This window comes from Pristiophorus japonicus, unplaced genomic scaffold (genome assembly GCF_044704955.1).
Source record: "Pristiophorus japonicus isolate sPriJap1 unplaced genomic scaffold, sPriJap1.hap1 HAP1_SCAFFOLD_348, whole genome shotgun sequence".
NCBI lineage: Eukaryota > Metazoa > Chordata > Chondrichthyes > Pristiophoridae > Pristiophorus > Pristiophorus japonicus.
The window spans coordinates 382,953-396,506 of NW_027253303.1; the positions used below are offsets into that span (position 1 = coordinate 382,953).

General features: G+C 46.6%; 2 pseudogenes; both read right to left on the bottom strand.

Annotated features, from left to right (window-relative positions):
• Positions 1–7,866: 7,866 nt before the first annotated feature.
• On the bottom strand, positions 7,867–8,045 carry LOC139250096 (U2 spliceosomal RNA; annotated as a pseudogene).
• A 119-nt stretch (positions 8,046–8,164) lies between these two features.
• LOC139250097 (U2 spliceosomal RNA) lies at positions 8,165–8,402 on the bottom strand (annotated as a pseudogene).
• Between the last annotated feature and the right edge of the window lie 5,152 nt (positions 8,403–13,554).

The window sequence follows — 13,554 nt, forward strand, 5'->3', positions numbered from 1 at the left end:
TGTTGGGGAGGGCATCAAACAGGAAATTAGGGGTGCATGCAATAAAGGTGCAGCAGTTATAATGGGTGACTTGAATATGCACATAGATTGGGCTAACCAAACTGGAAGCAATACGGTGGAAGAGGATTTCCTGGAGTGCATAAGGGATGGTTTTCTAGACCAATATGTCGAGGAGCCAACTAGGGGGGAGGCCATCTTAGACTGGGTGTTGTGTAATGAGAGAGGATTAATTAGCAATCTCGTTGTGCGAGGCCCCTTGGGTAAGAGTGACCATAATATGGTGGAATTCTGCATTAGGATGGAGAATGAAACAGTTAATTCAGAGACCATGGTCCAGAACTTAAAGAAGGGTAACTTTGAAGGTATGAGGCGTGAATTGGCTCGGATTGATTGGCGAATGATACTTGAGGGGTTGACTGTGGATGGGCAATGGCAGACATTTAGAGACCGCATGGATGAACTACAACAATTGAACATTCCTGTCTGGCACAAAGATAAAAAAGCGAAGGTGGCTCAACCGTGGCTATCAAGGGAAATCAGGGATAGTATTAAAGCCAAGGAAGTGGCATACAAATTGGCCAGAAGCGGACCCAGAGACTGGGAGAAATTTAGAACTCAGCAGAGGAGGACGGAGGGTTTGATTAGGGCAGGGAAAATAGAGTAGGAGAGGAAGCTTGCAGGGAACATTAAGACGGATTGCAAAAGTTTCTATAGATATGTAAAGAGAAAAAGGTTACTAAAGACAAATGTAGGTCCCCTGCAGTCAGAATCAGGGGAAGTCATAACGGGGAACAAAGAAATGGCGGACCAATTGAACAAGTACTTTGGTTCGGTATTCACTAAGGAGGACACAAACAACATTCCGGATATAAGAAGGGTCAGAGGGTCTAGTAAGGAGGAGGAACTGAGGGAAATCCTTATTAGTCGGGAAATTGTGTTGGGGAAATTGATGGGATTGAAGGCCGATAAATCCCCAGGGCCTGATGGACTGCATCCCAGAGTACTTAAGGAGGTGGCCTTGGAAATAGCGGATGCATTGACAGTCATTTTCCAGAATTCCATTGACTCTGGATCAGTTCCTATCGAGTGGAGGGTAGCCAATGTAACCCCACTTTTTAAAAAAGGAGGGAGAGAGAAAACAGGGAATTATAGACCGGTCAGCCTGACATCGGTCGTGGGTAAGATGATGGAATCAATTATTAAGGATGTCATAGCAGCGCATTTGGAAAGAGGTGACATGATAGGTCCAAGTCAGCATGGATTAGTGAAAGGGAAATCATGCTTGACAAATCTTCTGGAATTTTTTGAGGATGTTTCCAGTAGAGTGGACAAGGGAGAACCATTTGATGTGGTATATTTGGACTTTCAGAAGGCTTTCGACAAGGTTCCATGCAAGAGATTAATGTGCAAAGTTAAAGCACATGGGATTGGGGGTAGTGTGCTGACATGGATTGAGAACTGGTTGTCAGACAGGAAGCAAAGAGTAGTAATAAATGAGTACTTTTCAGAATGGCAGGCGGTGACTAGTGGGGTACCGCAAGGTTCTGTGCTGGGGCCCCAGCTGTTTACACTGTATATTAATGATTTAGACGAGGGGATTAAATGTAGTATCTCCAAATTTGCGGATGACAGTAAGTTGGGTGGCAGTATGAGCTGCGAGGATGATGCTATGAGGCTGCAGAGTGACTTGGATAGGTTAGGTGAGTGGGCAAATGCATGGCAGATGAAGTATAATGTGGATAAATGTAAGGTTATCCACTTTGGTGTTAAAAACAGAGAGACAGACTATTATCTGAATGGTGACAGATTAGGAAAAGGGGAGGTGCAACGAGACCTGGGTGTCATGGTACATCAGTCATTGAAGGTTGGCATGCAGGTACAGCATGCGGTTAAGAAAGCAAATGGCATGTTGGCCTTCATAGCGAGGGGATTTGAGTACAGGGGCAGGGAGGTGTTGCTACAGTTGTACTGGGCCTTGGTGAGGCCCCACCTGGAGTATTGTGTACAGTTTTGGTCTCCTAACCTGAGGAAGGACATTCTTGTTATTGAGGGAGTGCAGCGAAGGTTCACCAGACTGATTCCCGGGATGGCGGGACTGACCTATCAAGAAAGACTGAATCAACTGGGCTTGTATTCACTGGAGTTCAGAAGAATGAGAGGGGACCTTATAGAAACGTTTAAAATTCTGATGGGTTTAGACAGGTTAGATGCAGGAAGAATGTTGCCAATGTTGGGGAAGTCCAGAACCAGGGGTCACAGTCTAAGGATAAGGGGTAGACCATTTAGGACCGAGATGAGGAGAAACTTCTTCACCCAGAAAGTGGTGAACCTGTGGAATTCTCTACCACAGAAAGTTGTTGAGGCCAATTCACTAAATATATTCAAAAAGGAGTTAGATGTAGTCCTTACTACTAAGGGGATCAAGGGGTATGGCAAGAAAGCAGGAATGGGATAATGAAGTTGCATGTTCAGCCATGAACTGATTGAATGGCGGTGCAGGCTAGAAGGGCCGAATGGCCTACTCCTGCACCTATTTTCTATGTTTCTATGTTTCTATACCTGACGTGCTTGACAAACAGAAAGAATGTTATTAAAGATACTGTTGCGCAACATTTTCACTGACCCATACCAGCAAATCATGCAGCCTACTTGGCTGTGAACACTTTTTTAAACATATTACTTCACTTTCATAATCATGCAGCAAAATACAATATTTTGACAAAAATCTTTCAGGAGATAGGAAATCATAAAAACAGAGGTTTTCTTACCAATTAATTCCTCCCTGGAGAGGCCTTTCAAAGTCCCCTTGCTTACAAGTTGGGCGCCCGTTCCTTCCCCCAGCACAGTCCAGGCATTTAATCTCCGACACTCGCTTGTGATGGAATCTGACATTTGCATTATCAATGCTTCAACCTGACCAGCCACTCTGAGAAAGAACATTAAAGTGAAGAAGGAGTGTAAAATTGCATCTTGGGTGTCTGTTTCATTGTCGTCGGTGCTCACCGAAGTGAGGGACACTCAGTCAACGCCTTCCTCGGGTGCAGAGCAAAGCTCCCCCCACTCTGTCCCCCAAAACATGCACCAACCCCAATCTTCGAAGGGCACCAATGTAGCAGTTTTTAAACTCGTTATCAACAGTATAGATGCACGTTGCTTTTTAAGCAACGCCACAATTTCAAAATTCTCATCCTTATTTTCACATCCCTCCATGGCCTCGCCCCTCCCTAGTTCTGTAATCTCCGCCAACCCAACCCCCCCCCCCGAGATGTCTGCGCTCCTCTAATTCTGCACTCTTGAGCATCCCTGATTATAATCGCTCAACCATTGGTGGCCGTGCCTTCAACTGCCTGGGCCCCAAGCTCTGGAACTCCTTGCCTGAACCTCTCTGCCTCTCCTCCTTCATGACGCCCCTTAAAACCGACCTCTTTGACCAAGTTTTTGGTCACCTGCCCTGATTTCTACCTATGCAGCTCGGTGTCAAATTCTTAATCTCACAACACTCCTGTGAAGCGCCTTGGGACATTTCACTACGTTGAAGGCACTATATAAATACAAGTTGAATGGTGGGAAGGGCCTGAGGGGCTCTGTGGTCTACTCCTTTTCCTCTGTTCCTACTAGAAATAAAGGTGACTTGTCACAGAGTGAATGCAAAACCTTTCCTGGAAATGCTAATTTAAGTTGTCAAAGATTTTGACACGTGGTGCGCTTATCAAGATAAATGACAACAAATGCTTCTGGCCTAACCCCCCCCCCCCACCCCCTTTTTCCAACAGTACAAATACCGCTGATAGTCGGTGGTGCTCAGCAGTGTCTTCTTTCCCTCACTGTCCGCGTTGTCCAGGCGTTCCTCCAGTAACCGGACCGCTTCCCTTAGGGCCGCGTCGAAGGTGACGTGGTGCTCCTCACGGCGGCTCCAGTCAGTGTGGAGCAGTTGCTGCTGTTGGTTCAGTATCTCCTCAAACTCTACCCCAAGCCGCCTTCGCCTCTCCACCTCTGACCTGATCTGAAAGAACAATATAGACACTGGATCAGTCGGTGATGTCCTCCATTCCACCCCGTGCTTGGCTGAGAATTCAGGTACACAGTGCTCAGCTGAGTTCCCAGTCCCCGCAGTGGGTGGCAACACGTTGCAGAAGACCACAACCCTTCGTTCTGGGTTTCCTCAGTCTGCAATCGGCGACGCAGCAGCAATTTTAGAAACGGGTGTGCTGTTGGTCTCGAGGGATCTGGGGATATGTTCCCTCGGAATTTTTAACATTTTATAGCAGAATGTATTATATTCGTGTGAAAAACCAAAATCTACAGAACAGAACAGTAACCACAATCATAAATACACACTTGCCTTGTTCCAAATAGTCAAGACACATCTTCCTGTTTTACATCCTTAAAAGCCTGGACACAAAAAGGACACAAATGTTCAGAAGCTCGGAGGCTGTGGAACCCAGGATCTGGAGAAAGTGAAAGGAATAGCCTACGGAATGGTGGCATAGTGGTTATGCTACAGGACTAATAATCCAGAGGCATGGACTAATGATCCAGAGATGTGAGTTCATAATCCCATCATGGCAGCTGGGGAATTTAAATTCAGTTAATTAAATAAATCTGGAATAAAAAGATAGTATCAATAATGGTGACCATGGGCCCACATTTGGCCAGTACAGACGTCTGGCGCACTCACCAGAGGTATGCTGCTTTTGTAGAACTCCAAAGGCTCCAAAAATCTTCGGGCCGAGTTTGGCTGCTCCTCAGCCTCTCCTCGATGGTGGCGGAGCATGGCAACTGGATTCGGGGCGGAGTCAGGTCCCGGTGCTGAAAATAGTACCGGGACCTCTGCGCATGCGCGCTAGAGTGTGCACGCATGTGCAGTAGCTCCTCACCCCCCAGAATCTGAGAGAGTGTGCTGCAGGCTGTGTGGGAGGGGCCAAAACAAGCCGCCCCTATCCCTGGCCGAATGGGCTCCCTCATCGGCGGCCCACTGCCTTCCCGGGCCGTGTTTTGGTAGGACTTCTATTTTATATTTGTTACTGAATGCTTATTTTTTGTGCTTTGTTTAGTGCTTGGTGCTTTAGAATGTACTTACCTGCGCTGAGTTCTTAACTCTCCGCAAGGGTTTTCTGTGCGGCCACAAAGTGGCCACATACACTGGCCTAAGTGAGTTTGGAGCAACTATTAGCTGTCCAAACTTGCTTCAATGGCCAAAACAGATGTAGGTGGCAGGTAACGCCCCCTTTTGAAAAAAAAACTACACAAAAAAAAAATCCTAACTAACTCACTTACATTGACACAAATTAAATGTATAGAATGGGGATTCTTAAGATACTCCAGAAAAATCAAGTTGCTCGAAAAAAAAACGGAGCAACTCCTGGCCAAATTTGGGCCCCTGGAAACTACCAGATTGTCGTAAAAACCCATCTAGTTCACTAATGTCCTTTAAGGGAGGAAATCTGCCGCCCTTACCCGGTCTGGCCTCTATGTGACTCCTGACCCACAGCAATGTGGTTGACTCTTAACTGCCCTCTGAAATGTAAGCTCACCACCACCTTCTCAAGGGCAATTAGGAATGGGAAATAAATGCTGGACTTGCCAGTGATGCCCACATCCCAGGAATGAATAACGAAAAAAAGGACCTTGAGATAACCGGGGGGGGGGGGCGAGCTAAAGAGCTGGAGATGTGCAGGCGGTCTGGGGAAGATCTCGGGGCCTGGGGGAATGTCGGGACACAAGAGCATGAGAAGTTGGAAAAAGTTAGGGTCCTGAACTGTGGAATAAATTAAAGATTAAATAAAGTAATCATCATGTGGCTTACAGGCAAGAGCATTTTGTTTGCAGAAACTTATGTCCAATGCAACAAGATGTGTCTCTGAAACAGACTTGTATTGATAAATAGCGCATGGATTGAAGAACCACATGGCTCACAAAGCCAGAACACAGCATTTGAAATGAGGCGACTTGCACCTGGAAGGAAATAATAAGCCCACCTTCTGCTCTGTATCCAACTTCAAAATCTACAAGTGTGTGAGAATCGTGTGCTGCTGTTTCAGCAACTGAGAAAAGCAGACATTTGTCAGCAGAAATTAGGAGTGGATGTACACCCTCTGTAATATATGCATTTACCTCTGTAATATATGCACCTGTGAGTATGCTCACAGGTTTTGTAGAGCTGTTGCATTGTGAGTGGCGTAGCCAGTCACGTGATCATCACTAGACTCAATAAAACCCCAGTCAGTTGGGTCCAGGTCATCCACGATGAGGTGCGCAGTTGTGAGCCTAGTGGATGAACGGGTAATGTGTAGTAATGAGCGGCCTCTGGAGCAGCGAGCGGTACTGTGGCCCCTGGAGCGGCATACCACTGCAAGGTACAGTGCGAGCTGGTGCAGGAGGGCGACGGCAGCAAAAGGGCAACTGGATTGGACGTCATCAAGGTCCAGGTCGGTGATTGGAGCATGGGCAGGTACAGCAGGAGCGGCGAGGTCGGGGCGAAGGAGCGGCGAGTGATCGTGGAGCGACGTGCTCGGGGCGCAGGAGAGGCGCGAGTTCGGGGCCAGAAGAGCTCAGGGCCCAGGGGCAGCACGGGCCAGCCCACACTGCGATATGTGTGCGCGCTACGTGGTGGCTGGTGTGCAACGGCCAACACACGCTAAAAAAAATCCACACACAGGCATCTTCCACCCTCAACATGTAGTTCGGGATCTGGAATATTAGGTCCCTCATTGAAACACCCGTCAACGCATCCCTTTTTTGGCGTGGAAGCAAGTCACCCTCGATACGAGGGAACGCCTATGATGATGATGAATGTATAGCGTGATTGTTAAACCTTTGTTAAAAACCCAACTAGTCCTTGATAGCAAAGTGTTGCTATGAATTCTTAAGCGAAGACCCCAAGAAGCAAATACGTTACATCTTCCATTACACCCCTGCTCGCAATTGCGCGCTTTAGTTCTTATTTCCTGCTTCAAACAAATAATTTTTACACCACCCTTTCATACCTATTCATTTCAAGCCTAGGTGTGTCCTACACTATGGGCCTTTGCCTTTATTTTCACATGCACGATATCTTTTGAAGGAGCCCATGTTGGACATTTATCGTAGTTATCGTAATTATTATATACTTTTGATGTATACAAAATGATGGAGTGTGTAATTTGATACTGACTCCCAATTGTCACCCACAAACTATTAATGCCAGGTGTCAACCCAAAGAGAATGCAAAGACAGTGGTGAAAATCAATGTATTCACCTTGTGGCACATCTTCTCATACAGTTCCATGTCTGTGCTGTTAATAACCATACGTCTTCCAGTAAAGTTCATTCTCTCCATCCAACGTTCCCTGAGGTAATCGGTCTCCTTAACTATTTTTTGATATAATGTTTTCACCTATATAGAACAGAGGTGGAACACACTTTTAATTGCATCAAAAAATGGATTGTTTTTTTCTCCCACCTGTAGACGCCTTTGCACCACACACCATATCACTTTATAAGGGTGCCCAGGCAACCTACGATGTGCACCAAGACAATATGCAACCCAATGTTCCTTATTAATGGACCAACTCATACATTGCTTCATAACGGCATCCAACTATTCTTCACTTGATGTTTACAGTTGGTCTTGATTTCCTGTGTGCAATGCCACATAAGACTGAGTTTAAAAAAACATAATTCATTCCTGGGATGAGGGCGTCGCTGGCAAGGCCAGCATTTATTGCCCATCCCTAATTGCCCTTGAGAAGATCGTGGTGAGCCGTCTTCTTGAACCGCTGCAGTCCATTTAAAATTTTTTTTTTTGCCAATTCTTGTCAGAGCAACTCCAGCGCCAAAGATCACTTTGCGCTATTTACATTTGATCTTAGCCAAAAGGCCGAGAGGGGAAGCTGCACCGTTCCTGGAAACACTGCAATACCAGGTTGGTGCATGGAGTGGACGGGGCAAGACCCTGGTCCATCTCCCTGTTCCAAAAAACAATTCAATATCTGGTCCCCATAGGGGATATTAAACTGATAAGAACAGATACTACACTTGATCTTAGCCAAAAGGCCACAGTCCATATTTTTTTTAAAAATTTGTAGCCAATCTTTCCAATTCTTTGTCAAATCACAAACGCCAGAGGTCACCTTGCACACATCAAGGATCACTCTGCGCCAATGCTCTTAGCCAAAAGGCCTAGAGCCACTGCACCGTTCCTGGAAGTACTGCAATACCAGGTTCGTGCCATGGAGGTGGATGGGTCAGGCCCCCCACACACCTCCGTGGAGGTGGATGAGTCAAGCCACCCCACCCACCTCCTATTTCCAAAAAGCATAGGAGAACCACCTTCCTGATCCAGGGAGAACCACTTTGGGGTCATGGTTACTCCCCTGTCAGGTCAGTTACGCATGATCTTAGCCAAAAGGCCGAGAAGCGAGGCCACAGTCCATATTTTTTTTTTTTTTTTTTGTGAAGGTGCTCCCACAGTGCTGTTAGGGAGGGAGTTCCAGGATTTTGACCCAGCGACGATGAAGGAACGGCTGATATATTTTCAAGTCAGGGTGGTGTTTGACTTGGAGGGAAACGTGGTGTTTGTCATGTATCTTACATTATTATATATAACTGTATCCTAACATGCTATACATGACTGTAATAAGATATGACCTGTAACCACCAGCATACCTTACCACCAGGGGTGCACTTGCAAGAGACAGGTATATAAGGGCAGGTCTCAGGCAAGTGCAGCATTCCAGAGCTGTGAAATAAAGGTGCAGGTCCAGAGTGACCTTGACTTCACTACATGCCTCGTGTGAATCTGTACTGAGGGGACAGGACTTTACAGTGTTCCCATGCGCCTGCTGCCCTTAACCTTCTAGGTGGTAGAGGTCGTGGGTTTGGGAGGTGCTGCCGAAGAAGCTGAGTAGATTGTATTACATTTTAATTTGTTGAAAGCTTCCTTTTTAAAAAAGCAAAACAATGGTTCTATTGACCTGGTCACACTCCAGCCTCAGCGGAAGCGCCCATATTGGAATCTGGACGCCAAAGCGCCAAGCTATCCCATCATGCATTTGGTGAACTACAGTAGCAATCTATACTCTTATTAAAAAATACAAAATTGCTTTTGCAATAACTCCTGGTGCTGGAAAAGGCAATGAATATGGATTTGAAGGATTCATTTGGTTGAAAGCTATTGGTGAGGCTACATCATAGTGCACAGTTCCTTTTATATCTTACCTCATTCTTATGTTGACTTAACCTGACAGACACAGCGAGTGACTGTTTCAGCAGAATTTGATAGAACGTGTTGGTGTTAAAGAATTCCAAATCGATTTGTTGCTCATAATCCCAAAATTCATCATTTTTCAAGATAGAATCTGAAATAAAATAATTTTATATACTTTTTTTAAAATTGCAAATTTGGAACATTAAAACATACAGAAGATCGTTTTTTCCATTTGCTGTTTGTGGGATCTTCCTTTGCACCATTTGGATGCTAGGTTTCCTACATAACATTGTTCCACTTCAAAGTAACTCAGCAACAATAACTTGCATTGATATAGCGCCTTTAACGCAGTAAAACGTCCCAAGATGCTTCATAGAAGCAAAATAAAACAACATTTGACATTGAGCCATATATAGCTTAGTCAAAAAAGGTAAGTTTTAAGGAGCGTCTCGGAGGAAAGAGAGGCTGAGAGGCGGAGTGGTTTGGAGAGGGAATTCCAGAGCTTAGGGCCCAGGTAGCTGAAGGCACGGCCACCGATGGTGGAGTGAAGAGAATTGGAGATGCGCAAGAGATCAGAATTGGAGAGCGCATTATCTTTCACATATCTCTGAAGGTTGTAGTGCTAGAGGAGATTACAAAAATAGGGAGGGGCAAGGTCATGGAGAGATTTGAAAACAAGAATGAGATTGTAAAATCGAGGCGTTGCTTAACTGGGTGCAAATGCAGGTCATCGAGCACAGAACTCATTATAGATGAAGGGCCTCAGGATGTTAGAAAAAATAAGACAGCACTCTATAAATGCAAGTCTTTCTTTCTAAGTTCAGTTTACATCTAATCAATAAGCTGATGGCCTATTCTAAACCCCACTCCCTAAACCTCTTCGGTCCAAAATGGGACAGCTTGCAGCGAGATGCCAATCCAACCATAAGCTAAAGTCCCATCAATCACCCGGAATGACTTCTTGATTTACGGATTACGTCACTGTGCATCTGTACAGTTGCCACGCCTGATTACATTCAACTTGGACTGAACACCCACCTTCTTTTCCTTCCCCATCTTCTTCATTTTCCTCAGTTTGTTCCTTGAACCGCAGACTCCGATGGAATTTTTTTACAGCAACGATGGCGGCTCCTTTAGAAGAGTAATCATCAAAGTTGTACGTCTTGTGTAGGCTCCGGTAGGTTGGAGTGACGACTGTTTTCTCAGGCCAACGGCACTTTCTAAAGAGAAGCTGAAGATGTGAATATAAATTAATCTTTCCACACCCCTCATCCTTGTCACCTTATCCTTGCTCCATTCCATCAGACAGTGGGGTGGAAATTACCCGTGGGTGGTACGGAATTGGCCGCCTAGCGATGTTCCCTGAATTGTTTTGGGGCGCCCGGCCCATTCACAGCTTTACCCATGCGTGAATTTTAACATTGGGAAAGCTTGTTCTGGGCTGCAGAGGACCGGCAGAGAGCTGAGCGACCACACGGCTTAGAGGGAACATTGCCAGCCGTTATACTCCCCGCCCAATAGTCACTTCCATCGCATTCAATAGGATTGAATGTCAGGTGGGCCGTACAGTAGGCGGTCGATACGACAGTGCCCGTTTAGTGCCAGCTGTGGCTCAGTGGGTAGCACCCTCGCCTCTGGGTCAGAAGGTTGTGGGTTCAAGTTCCCACTCCAGGGACTTGAGCTCACAATCTCGGCTGACACTCCCAGTGCAGTGCTAAGGGAGTGCTGCACTGTCGGAGGTGCTGTCTTTCGGATGAGATATTAAACTGAGGCCCCGTCTGCTCTCTCAGGTGGATGCATAAGATCCCGTGGCACTATTTTGAAGAAGAACAGGGGAGTTATCCCTGGTGTCCTGGCAAATATTTATCCCTCAATCAACATAACAACAACCGATTATCTGGTCATTGTGAGATTGCTGTTTGTGGGAGCTTGCTGTGCGCAAATTGGCTGCCGCATTTCCCACATTACAACAGTGACTACATTCCAAAATTACTTCATTGGCCGTGAAGTGCTTTGAGACGGTCGGTGGTCATGAAAGGTGCTATATTAATGCTTTCTTTTCTTTCAAATCTGGTCCCTGCAGTGGCTCACACCGAGATACCTCTTCGCTCTCCAGTATCTCACCCAAGTGGCCAGTATTCACACACGAGCTGAGACTCCAGTGGAGCTCGCTGGACAGCAGTGTGGAGATAGGAATTTTGGTATCTTCTTCTATTCCCCAGTCGAGGGATGCTGGAGCCAATCGCAACTCCCCCTCCCCCTGCCCGCGCTCCCCCCGCCCGCACTCCCCCACCCCCCTCACCCCCGCCCTCCCCAGCACTGACCTGGATAAGAATGCGTAAGTTGGCACCAACCTGGGATATCAAGTGTTGAACGCAAGACATTCCTGCTTCATATAGCTCAGTATCAAACCACTTAGTGCATTGACCCAATGAGATACGGAAACAAGCTCTCACTAAAATTAAACATAAAGGGCTAGAAATTCGATATCGCCTGGATTGAGGCGGTGATGGCATTGGGACGCTACCTTTAGCGCCGGGCGATGTCTACCGCCTCAAAGTGGGATATTCAGTTGTATCGCCCCAAGAGGAGAGTGGAGCACTAAGGGAAGCGTGGCACACTCCTCCTCGGGCGCTAACGGAGCGATAGCGCAGGAGGCCCACTCAATATTGGGGCGAGAGGATGCCGGCATCCTAGTGCCTGAAGCTGAAAAAAAAAAGTCCTGGTGAAAAATTCAATAAACCTCACCCACACTTCCCCACTACCGCAACAAATAAATAGAATTAGAAAAACTGAAATTTCAGCCCTTACCTTGCACTGCGGACAATATCGCCCCGGGATCGTCGCGGGACCGGCTGCTTTCCCGTTGGTCTCAGCGCCGGGCGCCATGGCAGGCCAAAGACCCAATTTTGCAAACGTGGGGCTACGGGAGCGTTGCATGCTCGGTGACATCACCCAGTGGGCGGGGCTAGCGAGCGCAGCGCATACTGTCAGCGCTGCCGCTAAACCTTCACTGAAGTTCGCGGCAGGCGCTAACAGCGCTGTGCTCGGGTGGGAGGTGCTTAGTGCCGGGTGCTAATGGGTGGTGCAAACCAATCAAATTTCTCCCCCAAACTGTTTTTATACAATGTGTTTTTGTAAATGAGCATCATTTAATTTAGTCGTGAGGAAATATGGGGAGGGGTTGTGCACCTTTATTCACAGCTACCATATATGTTCAGGATTCAGTTTGTTGCCTTCCTGTGGCAAAAGCCCTAGTGGTTCGAGTTCCTCCAGAGGGAGATTTCTTAAATTTAAGCCAGGTATACTGGCTACACGAAATGTAACTAAATTCTTCTTACGGTGCATAAGAACATAAGAAATAGGAGCAGGAGTAGGCAATTTGGCCCCTCGAGCCTGCTCCGCCATTCAATAAGATCATGGCTGATCTGATCTTGGCCTCAACTCCACTTTACCGCCCACTCCCCATAACCCTTCACTCCCTTATCGTTCAAAAATCTGTCTCTCTCCAACTTAAATACATTCAATGACCCAGCCTCCACAGAGAATTCCAAAGATTCGCCACCCTCATGTGTGGATTGCGTTAGGATATATTGCGCAACAACACCAGGACATCAATGGATGAGGCACCCGGAGATATGCAGCCCAGAAGTGCAATGGTTCTTCAGCCAAGTGCTGGGAAAATCGGCACCTCCTGAATAGGGGAATATGTTAACACCCGACTCCTTGCTCACCGGCAATCCTGCACAGACACCGACCATTATTATTGATGTTATCAACAAGCTGGAGATGACGAGCCAATCAGGTTTGAACCGTAAGTCTGGGGTCTTGCCGATACCGATGCGGATAAAGTTTCTGGGCGTGGTGGGGAAGAAGGGGCCCTCTTCGTAGCACTGGCCCCCGACAGGCATCACTCGGACATACTGAAAAAGAAATTGGCCCGAGTATATTTATCGTCAAAAAGTTGAAGTCATCAGTGTGCATTGTTACTAAGATAGCCAGGGAGGGAATTATAATTTTGGAGGCATGTAAGCAGCTATTTTAGGACACAAGGGCTATCTATATTCGTTGTGAATTTGGGTTAAGAACATAAGGACGAGGAGCAGGAGTAGGTCATAAGGCCACTTGGCCTTGCAGCACCATTCAATGAGATCATGGCTGATCTTCTACATTAACTCAACTGTCCTGCCATATCCCCGTATCCTTTGATTCCCTTAGTGCCCAAAAATCTCTTGATCTCAGTCTTGAATATACTCAACGACTGAGCATCCACAGCCCTCTGGGGTAGAGAATTTCAAAGATTCACCACCCTATGAGCGAAAAAATATCTCCTCATCTCAGTCCTAAATGGCCAACCCCTTATCCTG